This window comes from Elaeis guineensis, chromosome 1 (assembly GCF_000442705.2).
Source record: "Elaeis guineensis isolate ETL-2024a chromosome 1, EG11, whole genome shotgun sequence".
NCBI lineage: Eukaryota > Viridiplantae > Streptophyta > Magnoliopsida > Arecales > Arecaceae > Elaeis > Elaeis guineensis.
Window position 1 is genome coordinate 90,421,081 of NC_025993.2, and position 13,569 is coordinate 90,434,649.

Below are 13,569 nucleotides of genomic sequence, written 5' to 3' on the forward strand. Positions count from 1 at the left end.
CCACACTCCACAACTTCTCTTCATGCTAACAAATTCCTCATGCCCTAAAATTTCTCCACACCATCCTTTCTTTATTACATGCCACAAACCCTTTCACACCCTTTTTTTATTACATGCCCCTAGCTCTTCCACTAGCCTCTCTTATTCTCTCCTATTCTTTCATGCACCAAGACCTCTAGGTGCTGCCAAAAAAATCCTAGCCTCCTCTCATATCACGCCAAAAGAAGTCCCCTATGCCTCAAACTCTCTTAATACCCTACCTCCCACTCTATAAATAAGCCTCAATGCCTCCTCCCAAAAGGTATCAAGCCAACACCCCAAAAACTCTCTTCTAGTTGCCGCACCCCCCCTCTCTCTCTCTCTTTCTCTTCTCTATAAGTATAGGGGAGATACTAACCTTAGCAACCCCTCTTCTTCTTTTGTGTTACTACCATATTCCTCCATAGATCCCTTCTCCATATCCCAAAAAGTCTAGGGGAGATCCTAACCCTAGCATGCCTTTTATCAAATCTAAGAAAGATCCTAATCCTAGTACGACTATCCTTCTTTTTCATATTTCAATATTTTTATTTACCTTCTTCCTTGGAGTTCCTAGATCAAGCCTTCCAGCCATCTTATCACTATCTGCATGGAGGAAGATGAATGATTCAAGGAGGCATATCTACCATCGGATGCAGCTAGAAGATCAACTTGGCTTAATTATTTTGTATCACACTTTTATTTCTTTTCCTTATATATGCTTCTTTATTTGATCAGTGAAAAATATTTTTATTGCAATTTCTTTATTTCTTTCTTGCATTTCTTGCAATCTATTATTTTTTTCTTTTATATTTTTAAAATAATTAATGAAGATCTCTACAGATACGATCCCAAATCACCCTATTTACATAGTAAGTGATTAGAGTTAATTTTGATGTGCTACGACATGTATCAAAAAAAATTAAAAAAATCAAAAAAAATATATTTTACTGCTTTCTAGGTTTTTATCTTTAGCTTTAGATTACTTTACTGCTTTTCTAGTAAAATATATTTTTGCCTTTCAATTGACTGCTTTAAATAGTAGATTTAATTTCTTGCTTTAATCATAGGATATCTAGTTATCTTATATTTTTAACTTAATTTAGTTTTTTTTAGACTCTCTAGATCTTCTCATACCTAATTAATCTGTTGCCCAGCTATGCAACCCAAGAGGGGGGATGAATTGGGTTTCTAAAAATTTTAAGCTTAACTTATGACTTATGAAAAATGTTTGACAATAGCTAAATAAATATGGAGAGTAAAATTAATTCAAGACTAATGGCTAAAAGCAAGAATGCACGAAAATAATGAAGAGTTAAAGAAGAGCAATTAGGCACACCACAAACAAAAGATTTATAATGGTTTGGTGCCAACCTTGCACCTACATCCACTCTCCAAGCTCCTACTTGGGAATTTCAATCTACTAACTTGTATTCAACTCGAATACAAACATCGAAAACTCTGACTCTAGCTATCCCAAGCTAGTCCACTTATTTTTTGGGTACAAGCCAACCCAATACACTCCGATTCAAGGTTCGGATCAACCTTCCCTTATTTTGAAACCCTTCCAAAACAAAAATAATAACTCAAACAAAGTATAACAATGAATAGCATAAGAAAGTACAAAGAAAGCTCCTTTAATGAGCGAATGAGACTTTAAATACACTTTACTCAAAGAGAAGAAGACTCTTTATGATTTCCTCAAGGTGGTTGGAGACTTTAATGTGCATTTGAGGAGTTGGTGAGCTTGGATTAAAGGCTTCTTGAATGCTTTGAGTGAGCTCTTGCTTAGGACTGAAAAGTTTGCTTGAAATCTTTTTTTCAAAATCTCTCTTCTTTTTCTTTATGATTCCCACCTTTTTGTCCCTTTTATAGCTTCAAAAAATAGTGAAAAATATTCTAGACTGAAATAGAGCCGTTAGACCACATTAAATGAGCATTAAAAGCATTTAAAATGGGTTAAAAATTAACCGTTGTGGAACAATCCTGTTACAGGGGTCGACTCATGGGTCGACTCATGCCTGGGGGTCGACTCATGGGTCGACCTCTATGGAAAAACAGCAGAAAATAAGGTTCTATAATTTTTAGCTTAAAAACAGCAGGGGTCGACTCATAGGGTCGACTCATGCCTGGGGGTCGACCCCATGGGGTCGACTCACAGGGTGTGCCAAGTTTGTGCCGCACAAAAATTTCAGTGTGCCAATCATCTCATGTGCCATGAGTCGACTCATGGGTCGACTCATGTTTTTCAAACATGCATATCTTTTAAAATAAAGTCTAAAAATAATAAAATTTTCACTAATGGATCACAAATCTTTTGTTCTATCATTTGATACTTTCAAATCAGGATTTTGGTAAAATTATGATTTTGCCCTGAAGAGCAATAAGTCTTTTTCAAGTAAAAATCATTAGTACCCCTTCAAATACTTTGTAATCATCAAAATCAATCCAAGGAGCAACAATCTCCCCCTTTTTGATGATAACAAAATACTTGAACAAAAGCATATATATGAATCAATGAGCATGAATTTCAAAGGAATGAAATGCATTATAGGTAGTTTGAAGATAAATAAAAAATTTACTACCAAATTAAAATTACTTATAAGTGCATTTGCTTGAAAAGAAGATTGATTCTTTGGTACGTGATACATGTGCCCATTTGCTTGTGTTGCTCATTTGCCTAACAATTTGCCTGTTACTTAATAATTTGAAAGTTTGCTCATTTGATTATTTAAATTTGGTATCAGAGCAGAATTTTTTTTTTTTTGTTATCAGAGTAAAGCAGAATTTGCCTAAGAATTTTGAAAAGTTTATTCTTTGCTCATTTGAAAATATCTTATTTGCTTATTTGCTTGTTTCTCAATTGCTTAACATTTTGAAAATTTGCTTATTATTCAAATTTGGTATTAAAGCATGCCTATGAATTTGAAAAATTGCTCATATGCTTAACATTTTGCTCATTTGCTTTTGCTTAATAATTTACTCGTATCAGAGCATGTCTAAGAATTAATTTTAAAGTTTGCTCATTTGCTTTTACTTAACAATTTACTCATTTTATTTTTAAGTATTTTATTAATTCTTGCTTTTGATTCTTTAATTTTTTCTCCTTTTTGACATCATCAAACATTGTTTACTCCCCCTTTTTCTTTGAATACATTTTCTCTTTTTGTTTCTTGAGCTTCTTGTACTAATCATTAATTTTATTAACATTAATGTTTACTCCCCCTGAATACAGCAATCATAAAAAAAATATACCATTGAGTATCATAGAGATGAAATAGCAATTCATAGTATTTTAGGCACGCACACAATTGAAAGGAACTCAATTTAAAGGACATACATTAAAAGTCAAAGAGTAGATATATAATCAAAAAGTGATTGATACCATAGTTGTTCCAATACATATTCCATAATATAAAAGTCAACCAGTTAATATCATTACATGGTCCAGAAGATAGATCTTAGAAAGAAACAAAAGTCAAGACTAACAACAAGGATCTAGTAGAGCTCATGACTGGATGGATCAGAATCAGATGTATCGGAGATGGGGTGGGGAGATGAAGGATCACGATCAAGGACTCGTCCTCTACCCCATCTGCCTCTCCCACGAGTGGAGGTGCTGGCAGGAGTAGGTGGGCGAGGTGATCCTGAAGGCTGAGAAGCAATAGACTGAACTGCAAGAGAGAGCCTGATGGTGTCTAGAAGGTTCAGAGCTCTCGAAACAGACTGAAGCAGTGCAGTGAACTGTGTGGATGCATGCTCACTAGAGCCTCTGATCTCTCTCCTCAGGAAATCAAATCCACTCTCCAATACTCCTCTAAGTCTGGCTGCCTCCGTAGATAGGTCTGAGACCTCAATAGTGCACTCCTGTGGCTGTGGATGTGCCAGAGCTAACACTTGCCCCTGCAAGTCAAGCACTCTCCCAGTCAGTCTCAAAATATAACCCTCGAGCTGCTGAATCCGAACTGACTGATCTGAGATCATCTGAAATACAGTGGAGATGTGGGGGATCAAGGTCTGATCAGATGCGTCAAATGATGTGGATCCCGATGCAAAAATTGAAGTGCTCCACTGTCGAGAAAGCAAGGAAGCCACACGCTGAGAAATCATCTCAATCTGATCATCAGCCAATCTGATCTCTGAGGGAGGTGCTCTGCTGTCTGGCTGCTGAACTGGAGTGTGCCTCCTGGTGGACTCTGAAGGGCGGCCTCTGGATCTGAAACAAACTGGATGTTTGGAGATGCTGCCCTAATGTCATGGAGAGGTGATGAAGGACCTTCTTCCTCAGCTCTGTCCTCAACTCTTTCTTCAACTCTCTCTTCTGCACCCTTAATCCAACCACCATCGATCCTAGTGAATCCCATGCAGTGCAAAGTTTGTTGGTTGATGGTGTCAGAGTGAGAAAGCCTAGCAGATGCCTCCCCCTCAAAACTAACTCCAAACCTCCTGAATACCAGTGTGAGGGCCATACCAAAAGGCAGATGTGCCTTGGATCTATTCAGGGTTTCCCTCATAGCTTCTATCATTAATGCAAGGAGGTTTAGGGGGGTTTGGGTGATCACATGAAACATGATGCATATGTCTCGGCCTGAAAGGAGGTCATGTCTACCACTTCTTGGGAAGAAAAGCTTTGTTACCAATTGATGTAGAATTCTCATTTCAATGGACAGGATCTTGGCTTCAAGTTTATTTAGGCTTCCCGAGTAAGTTCCTCCTAAAATTACATTAATTCCTTCTTCCTTCACTGAGAGTTCCATGTTTGAATATCCTCACAGGGCAAATGAAGAATCTCTCCCAAAATAACAGGATCTAGGCAGATATCAATTTCTTAACAGTGGATGTTACTGTTCCATTGCCATAACGCAGATTCAGATAAAACTCTCTAACTAAATCTACATATGTAACTTCTTTAAGTGAACAGTAAAATCTCCAACCTTGGTTTTTGATCTTTGAACCAATGGAGAACCCCTCTTTTTCAAAAAATCTGAAGTCAACATTTTTCTCGGGTTCTACCTTTCTGACAGAGAGAGAATTTTACTAGGATTGAGAGGAGACTGAGAGGAATCTGGAGCAGATGCTGAAGTAGGAATGGGAGCAGAAGAGGTCTGAGAAGCTTGTCTTTTCCTGTGCACGCCCTCTTCCAACTCATGGACCGATTTTCTTCTTTGAGGGAGTTTCATTTTTGGAGCCATTCTCACCACCAAAACAAGCAAGGAGACTTGGAAGATCAAATGTGTGAGGAGATAGAGGGTTATTAGGGGATGGAAAGGAATTTTTGGAGGAGAAAAACCCTGATTTGGAGGAGAATGGTGGAAGCTAGGGCACGCTCCAACCGCTCCAATCAAGGAAGAAAATGGGAATAGCTCCTTTCCCAAGGGGCGATTTGAGGTGGAGAGTGATGGGAGAAGAATCTTGGGCTTAGACCTTGGATTTGGAGAGAAAGAAGAAGAGGACTATGGGTTTTGGAGGGAGGAAGATGAAGATGGAGAGGGTCGGCTCATGAACGGGGTTTTAACCAAAAAGAGAGGAATTCATGGGGTTTTGGCCGAAAATTACAAGTATGCCATTGGGTCGACCCTAGGGGGTCGACTCATGATTTACAAAATTTCAGGAGAATTATGAATAAATTCCAAAAAAATTCAAAACTCTGGGAGAAGAATTTTTGCTCTATGAAGAGTTGTGAGAATGATAATCTTGAGCTTTTAGGTCCAAGAGAAATGATGGAAATTGAGCTCAAAAATTTTTTTGACATTGATTCCTTGGAATTAGGGAGATATTTAAGCAGATGGATCAAGAATTCCTAGATCTCTCCTAATTTCACAGAATCTATCTTCACTTAGGGCCTTTGTAAAGATATCGGCTAATTATTTTTCAGTACAAACATAATCAAGAATTATATCTTTATTTTGAACATGTTCTCTTATAAAATGATGTCTGATTTCAATATGTTTAGATCTAGAATGTTGAATTGGATTTTTAGTAAGATTTATGGCACTAGTGTTATCACATCTTATGGGTGATTCATTAAGTTTGATACCAAAGTCTTCGAGTTGTTGCTTAATCCACAAGATTTGAGCATAACAACTTTCGGCTGCAATGTATTCGGCCTCAGCCGTAGACAGTGCTACCGAATTTTGTTTCTTGCTAAACCAGAAGATTAGGTTAACTCCAAAAAATTGGCAAGTTCCACTAGTACTTTTTCTATCTAATCTACATCCAGCAAAATCAGCATCTGAATATCTATTAAGTCAATTAATGAGTCCTTAGAGTATCATAATCCTAGAGTTTGAGTACATTTAAATATCTAAGGATTCTTTTAACAGCATTCAAGTGAGACTCTTTAGGATTAGATTGAAATCTAGCACACAGACAAACACTAAACATGATATCAAGCCTACTTGCAGTTAAATATAATAGAGAGCCAATCATACCTCTATAATATTTTAAGTCTACACTTTTACCTTCTTCATCCTTGTCAAGCTTACATGAAGGGCTCATGGGTGTGCCAATTATTTTGGAGTTCTCCATTCCAAATCTTTTGAGTAATTTCTTGGTGTACTTGCTTTGGGTGATGGAGATTCCTTCCTTTGTTTATTTGATTTGGAGTCCAAGGAAGAATGTAAGTTCTCCCATCATGCTCATCTCGATCTCTCCCTGCATGAGCTTAGCAAAGTCTTGACAAAGAGATTATTAGTAGACCCAAAAATAATGTCATCAACATATATTTGTATAATTAATATATCATTTTGATTTCTTTTAATGAAAAAGGTTGTGTCTACATTACCTCTTGAAAAATCATTATTTAGTAAAAATTTGCTTAGCCTATCATACCAAGCCCTAGGTGCTTGTTTCAAACCATATAGAGCTTTATTTAATTTAAAAACATAATTAGGAAAAGCATGATTTTCAAAACCTAGGGGTTGTTCTACATAGACTTCTTCAGCAATATATCCATTCAAAAATATACTTTTGACATCCATTTGAAATAATTTAAATTTTATAAAGCAAGCATATGCAAGTAGAAGTCTAATGGCCTCTAATCTAGTAACAGGTGCAAAGGTCTCATCAAAATCAATTCCTTCTTTTTGATTATAACCTTTAGCAACCAATCTTGCTTTATTTCTTATTACATTTCTATGTTCATCTAATTTGTTCCTAAAGACCCATTTTGTACCAATTATTGAATAATTTTTAGGTCTTGATACTAAAGTCCATACATTATTTCTTTCAAATTGATTAAGTTCCTCTTGCATTGCATTAATCCAATTATAATCATTTTCAGCTTCTTCAATAGTTTTTGATTCAAGATGAGAGACAAAAGCACAATGATTAAATACATCTTTAAGTGAAGAACGAGTTTTTACTCCATGCATAGGATTACCAATAATTAGCTCCTTAGGATGATTGTGAACATACCTCCATTCTTTGGGTAGGTCATTTGTACCTTGAGGTTGTTCTTGATGTTCTTCACTTCCTCATCCTGTTTGTCTTCATGTTCCTCATCATCTTGAATTGTTGAATCTTTCAGAGTGATCTCCTTCATTCCTTCTATAAGAGGATCTGCATCATCAACACCTTCATTCTTCCTTGAAGGAAGATCGTTAGATTCATCAAAGACAACATGTATCGACTCCTCTACTACTAAAGTTCTTTTGTTAAAAACTCTAAAAGCTTTACTAGTGGAGGAGTAACCAAGAAAGATTGCTTCATCTGATTTTGCATCAAATTTTCCAAGTCTTTCTTTACCATTATTTAATACAAAACATCGGCAACTAAAAATATGAAAATATGCAATATTAGGTTTTCTTTCTTTCCAAAGCTCATAGGGGATTTTCTTTAAAATTTATCTAATCAAAGCACGATTTAAGATGTAACATACTGTGTTAATTGCTTCCGCCCAAAAATATCTTGGAAGGTTGCTTTCACATAGCATGGTACGGGCCATTTCTTCTAAGGTTCTGTTTTTCCTTTCTACTATCCCATTTTGTTGAGGTGTCCTAGATGTAGAAAAATTATGGCCTATTCCTTTTTCATCACAAAATTTTTCAAAGTCTTAATTTTCAAATTCAGTTCCATGATCACTTCGAATATTTTGAATTGAAAATCCTTTCTCATTAGTGACTTTTCGGTAAAATTTAGTGAAAACTTGAAAAGTTTCATCTTTGTGTGCCAAAAAGAAAATCCAAGTAAAATGAGAGTAATCATCTATAATTACAAAACCATATCGTTTACCTCCTAGACTAGTAGTTCTAGTAGGTCTAAATAAGTCCATATGCAAAAGCTCTAAAGGTCTAGAGGTTGAAACAATATTTTTGGATTTAAATGAAACTCTTGTTTGTTTACCTAGTTGGCATGCATCATAAATTTTATCCTTTTCAAAATTCAATTTTGACAAATCAAGAACTAATTCTTTCTTAATTAATTTTGAAAGTGAATGCATGCTAATATGTGCAAGCCTACGATGCCAAAGCCAACTAGTCTCATTAATTTTAGCATTCAAGGATACTAGGCATTGCATGTTTATTTTGGATAGATCATTTAAATCTACCATATAAACATTACCATGTCTATGTCCAATAAATTTAATGCCATCATTAATAGGACTAGTTACAATCCAAACAGAAGATTCAAAAACAACTTTATATCCTTTATCACAAAATTGACTAATGCTTAGTAAATTATGCTTTAATCCATCTACTAACAAAATATTTTTTATGTATTTGGAGGGAGTGATACCAATGTTACCTATACCGATGATCTTTCCTTTGTCATTGTCTCCAAAGGTGACCATCCCTCCATTCTTAGCATCAAGAGTGATGAATTAGGATTCATCACCAGTCATCTGTCTCGAGCATCCGCTGTCAAGATACCATTTTCTGTTTTCTCCTTGGGATGTTAGACACACCTGCAAGCAAAAGTCAAATTTTTATTTTAGGTACCCAAGCTTTCTTGGGTCTTTTTGGTTAGTCATAATGGTTCTTTTTGGAACCCATATTTTCTTTATATTTGAGTTTGCAGACTTGTTAGAGAAGCAAGTGTATGACTTATGTCCTACTCTACCATATTTGAAGCAAGTAATATTAGAAGACTTGTTACTTAAAGAGTTTACATAAATATTTTTCAGATACTTTTGTTTCTTCAAGGGGTTATAGCTAAGTCCAGCCTTATCATACACGGCCTTTTGATTTTCAAGAATCATATTAAGTTTATTTGAACTCAAGGTGAATTTTTCAACTAATGGTTTTAACTTGGCAATTTCATTCTTTAAACTTTGATTTTCTTGAAGTAGGGTGGATTTTTCAATTGAAATGCTTTCATTTTGTTTCAATAAAGATTGATTTTTTAATTTTAGATCTTTATTTTTATCCCTAGTTTCTTTAGTTCATCAATTAAATCACAAAAAGCTTCATGTAGTTCTTCAAATGTAAAGTCACTAGGAGTTTCGGAAATTACCTCATTTTCGTGTGCCATAAGGCACAGGTTGGCTTGTTCAGTCGAGTCTTCCTCTTCGGAGCTTGAGTCATTACTCGCACTCCAAGTGGCCATCATGGCTTTCTTCTTGTACTTCTTGGGACCCTTCTTCAGTTGTAGGCATTCGGACTTGAAGTGTTTCGATTTCTTTCATTCATAGCAGATAAGGAGTTGGTCTTTATTCTTTTCTTTGCTCTGTTCTCCTTTTGTGAATGGCCTCTTCCTCATCCCTTATTTTTTTTTCCTCAAAAATTTCTTAAATCTTCGGGTAATGAGTGCCAACTCTTCATCCTGCTCTTCATTTTGGTGTCACTAGTTTCTTCATCTGGTGGAGCTGTGGATTCGAGGACAATTATTTTTTTCTTTTTGACTTCTTCCTCTTGATGTTGCTTCATGCTCAGCTCATGAGTCATCAATGATCCAAGAAGCTCTTTCAAGGGTAGAATGTTCAAGTCCTTGGCTTCTTGGATGGCGGTCACTTTGGCTTCCCAAGTTCTTAATAAGGACCTGAGAATCTTTCTTACAAGCTCACTGTTAGTATAGGACTTATCAAGACTCTTTAAACCATTTATAATATCAGTAAAGTGAGTAAACATTTCAGTTATGGACTCATCATGCTCCATTTTAAATAATTCATATTTATGCACGAGCATGTTGATTTTGGACTCCTTTACTTGATTGGTTCCTTCATGGGTTACTTCTAACCTATCCCATATTTCTTTAGCAGATGAGCAAGTAGAAATGCGATTAAATTCGTTAGCATCAAGAGCACAATAAAGAACATTCATAGCTTTAGCATTTAATTGGGCCATTTTCTTATCAACCTCATCCCATTCTTTCTCGGATTTGGCTGATTCCACACCATCTATAATTTTAGTGGGTGTGTGAGGGCCGTTCACTATGATACTCTACATATCATAGTCGAGTGCTTGAATGAATATTTTTATCCGAGCTTTCCAATAGGTGTAATTAGACCCATTGAAAAGTGAAGGTCGGTTAGTGGATTGCCCCTCAGCTAGAGAAGTACCGACTTGAGTTGCCATAGATCTTTGGCTCTTTGATTGTTTAGATCAAAGTAGGGCTAGAGCACCGGACTCTGATACCACTTGTTGCCCAGCTATGCAACCCAAGAGGGGGAGGGTGAACTGGGTTTCTAAAAATTTTAAGCTTAACTTATGACTTATGAAAAATGTTTGACAATAGCTAAATAAATATGGAGAGTAAAATTAATTCAAGACTAATGGCTAAAAGTAAGAATGCACGAAAATAATGAAGAGTTAAAGAAGAGCAATTAGGCACACCACAAACAAAAAGATTTATAGTGGTTCGGTGCCAACCTTGCACCTACATCCACTCCCCAAGCTCCTACTTGAGAATTTCAATCCACTAACTTGTATTCAACTCGAATACAAACATCAAAACTCCGACTCTAGCTATCCCAAGCTAGTCCACTTATTTCTTGGGTACAAGCCAACCCAATACACTTCGATTCAAGGTTCGGATCAATCTTCTCTTATTTTGGAACCCTTCCAAAATAAAAACAATAACTCAAACAAAGTATAACAATGAATAGCACAAGAAAGTATAAAGAAAGCTCCTTTAATGAGCGAATGAGACTTTAAATACACTTTACTCAAAGAGAAGAAGACTCTTTATGATTTTCTCAAGGTGGTTGGAGACTTTAATGTGCACTTGAGGAGTTGGTGAGCTTGGATTAAAGGCTTCTTGAATGCTTTGAGTGAGCTCTCGCTTAGGACTAAAAAGTTTGTTTGAAATTCCTTTTTCAAAATCTCTCTTCTTTTTCTTTATGATTCCCACCTTTTTGTCCTTTTATAGCTTCAAAAAATAGTAAAAAATATTCTAGGTTGAAATAGAGCCGTTAGACCACATTAAATGAGCATTAAAAGCATTTAAAATGGGTTAAAAATTAGCCATTGTGGAACAATTCCGTTACAGGGGTCGACTCATGGGTCGACTCATGGGTCGACCTCTGTGGAAAAACAGCAGAAAATAAGGTTCTGTAATTTTTGGCTTAAAAACAGCAGTGGTCGACTCATAGGGTTGACTCATGCCTGGGGGTCGACCCCATGGGGTCGACTCACAGGGTGTGCCAAGTTTGTGCCGGCCAAGAATTTTAGCGTGCCAATCATCTCATGTGCCATGAGTCGACTCATGAGTCGACTCATATTTTTCAAACATGCATATCTTTTAAAATACAAGTCCAAAAATAATAAAATTTTCACCAATGGATCACAAATCTTTTGTTCTATCATTTGATACTTTCAAATCAGGGTTTTGGTAAAATTATGATTTTGCCTCTGAAGAGCAATAAGTCTTTTTCAAGTGAAAATCATTAGTACCCCTTCAAATACTTTGTAATCATCAAAATCAATCCAAGAAGCAACATAATCTAATTTACTTACCTCTTATTTCTTCTTGCTTAAAGATAACATAATATAAAAGAAAAACAAAGACACCACATAATATTTTACTAAAATAAAGAATTTAATTAAACCTTAAAAGCTTTTTATTTATTTTGGACATCCTCTCTTTTTGCATTGCATATTTTCATAAAACATCTTAAGGATATAACCCATAAACAACATAAGATGAAAATTTTATCACCCTCTCTTGACCTACAAACCACCATCCTAAATTTGTATTAACTTAAGCCTCTTTATTAAAATTAATTAGATGTCAGCCTCTAAGACACTCGAGCTCAATAGGGCAAGTAATCCCAAAAGTTGAACCGAATCGGGCCTAGTTGATCAGTTGGTGTCTACAAAAGTGGTTCAAAAATTATGTCTCAAAAGAAGATGATTCTTTAATTGGTTCTATTCGTTGACCTAACCAACTTAGTTTGTATCTAAGAAAAGCAACAGGGGGACCCCCATCAACTTTATACTTATCTGGCCAGTTGGTTGGTTAGATTCGTACTTAGAATGCTTGATGGTATATTTGGAATAGTTAGAAGTTATCTAGATCTAAGATAACCTCAGGATAGAGAGTCCACTATGTGCTAACTTGATCACAATTAACATCTAACCACAACTAATTCTTCTTCTCTTTTTAGCTTTAGGACTCCTTAGGTTCTCTTCTTTAGAACTCTTTTTTTTCTTTCTTCTCTTTTTCTCCTCTTCTCTTCCAAAAAAAAGTTGCTGAAATTAGAACTCGATGAGATCTTTTGGGTGCATGCTAGGATGCCGATCATTACTACCTGATTTACACCTACTAGATTTAAAACTAAAAAGAATGATTCGAACAAACCGAGTTAAAATCATGAATCCAAACCAAGAGACTAACCCACCACGATAATTGGAGTACTTTACTCCTTCAACCTACACCTCCTCGCCATATATTCCACCTCCTTCCATAGAGGTAGTATAATATGAAATCAAGTTCAACATTATTCAAATGCTACCATCTTTCTACGAATTATCGAATGAGGATCCGTACAAATATTTGGATGAATTTCTTGAGATATGCTCCGTAGTAAAAATCCAAAACTTCTCCGATGATGCCTTTTGGTTGAAATTGTTCCCATTCTTGCTTAAGGATAAAGCCAAATACTGGCTAAATTCTTTAGACTCGATCATCATTTCAACCTAGGACTAGCTTCAACGAAAATTTCTTAAGAAGTATTTTCCTATAGAAAAAACTAATCAGATTAGAAAATCCATAATCAATTTTTTTTAGATGGAGGGAGAGATGTTCCACGAGACCTAGGAGAGGCTCAAAGACCTCATCCAAAAATATCCTCACCATGCTATTCCCAAATGGCAATTTGTCCGGTGCTTTTATGATAGTTTGACAAAAAAGCATAGACAAATGGTCGACTCATCCTGTGGTGGGATATTCATGCTTAAAAGTGAGCATGAGGCCTAGCAGCTTTTTGAAATCCTAAATGAAAATTCATTGCATTACATGTCTAGGGAAGCTCCCACCTCGAGACCCAAAAGAGGTGGGTTGTATGAAGTTGGCTAATCGGTGGACATCCATAGCAGGATGGATGAAATGATCTCTAAGAAACTCGATCGACTACTGCAAGTCGGTTACACCATCTCTTCCCCATCTACATAA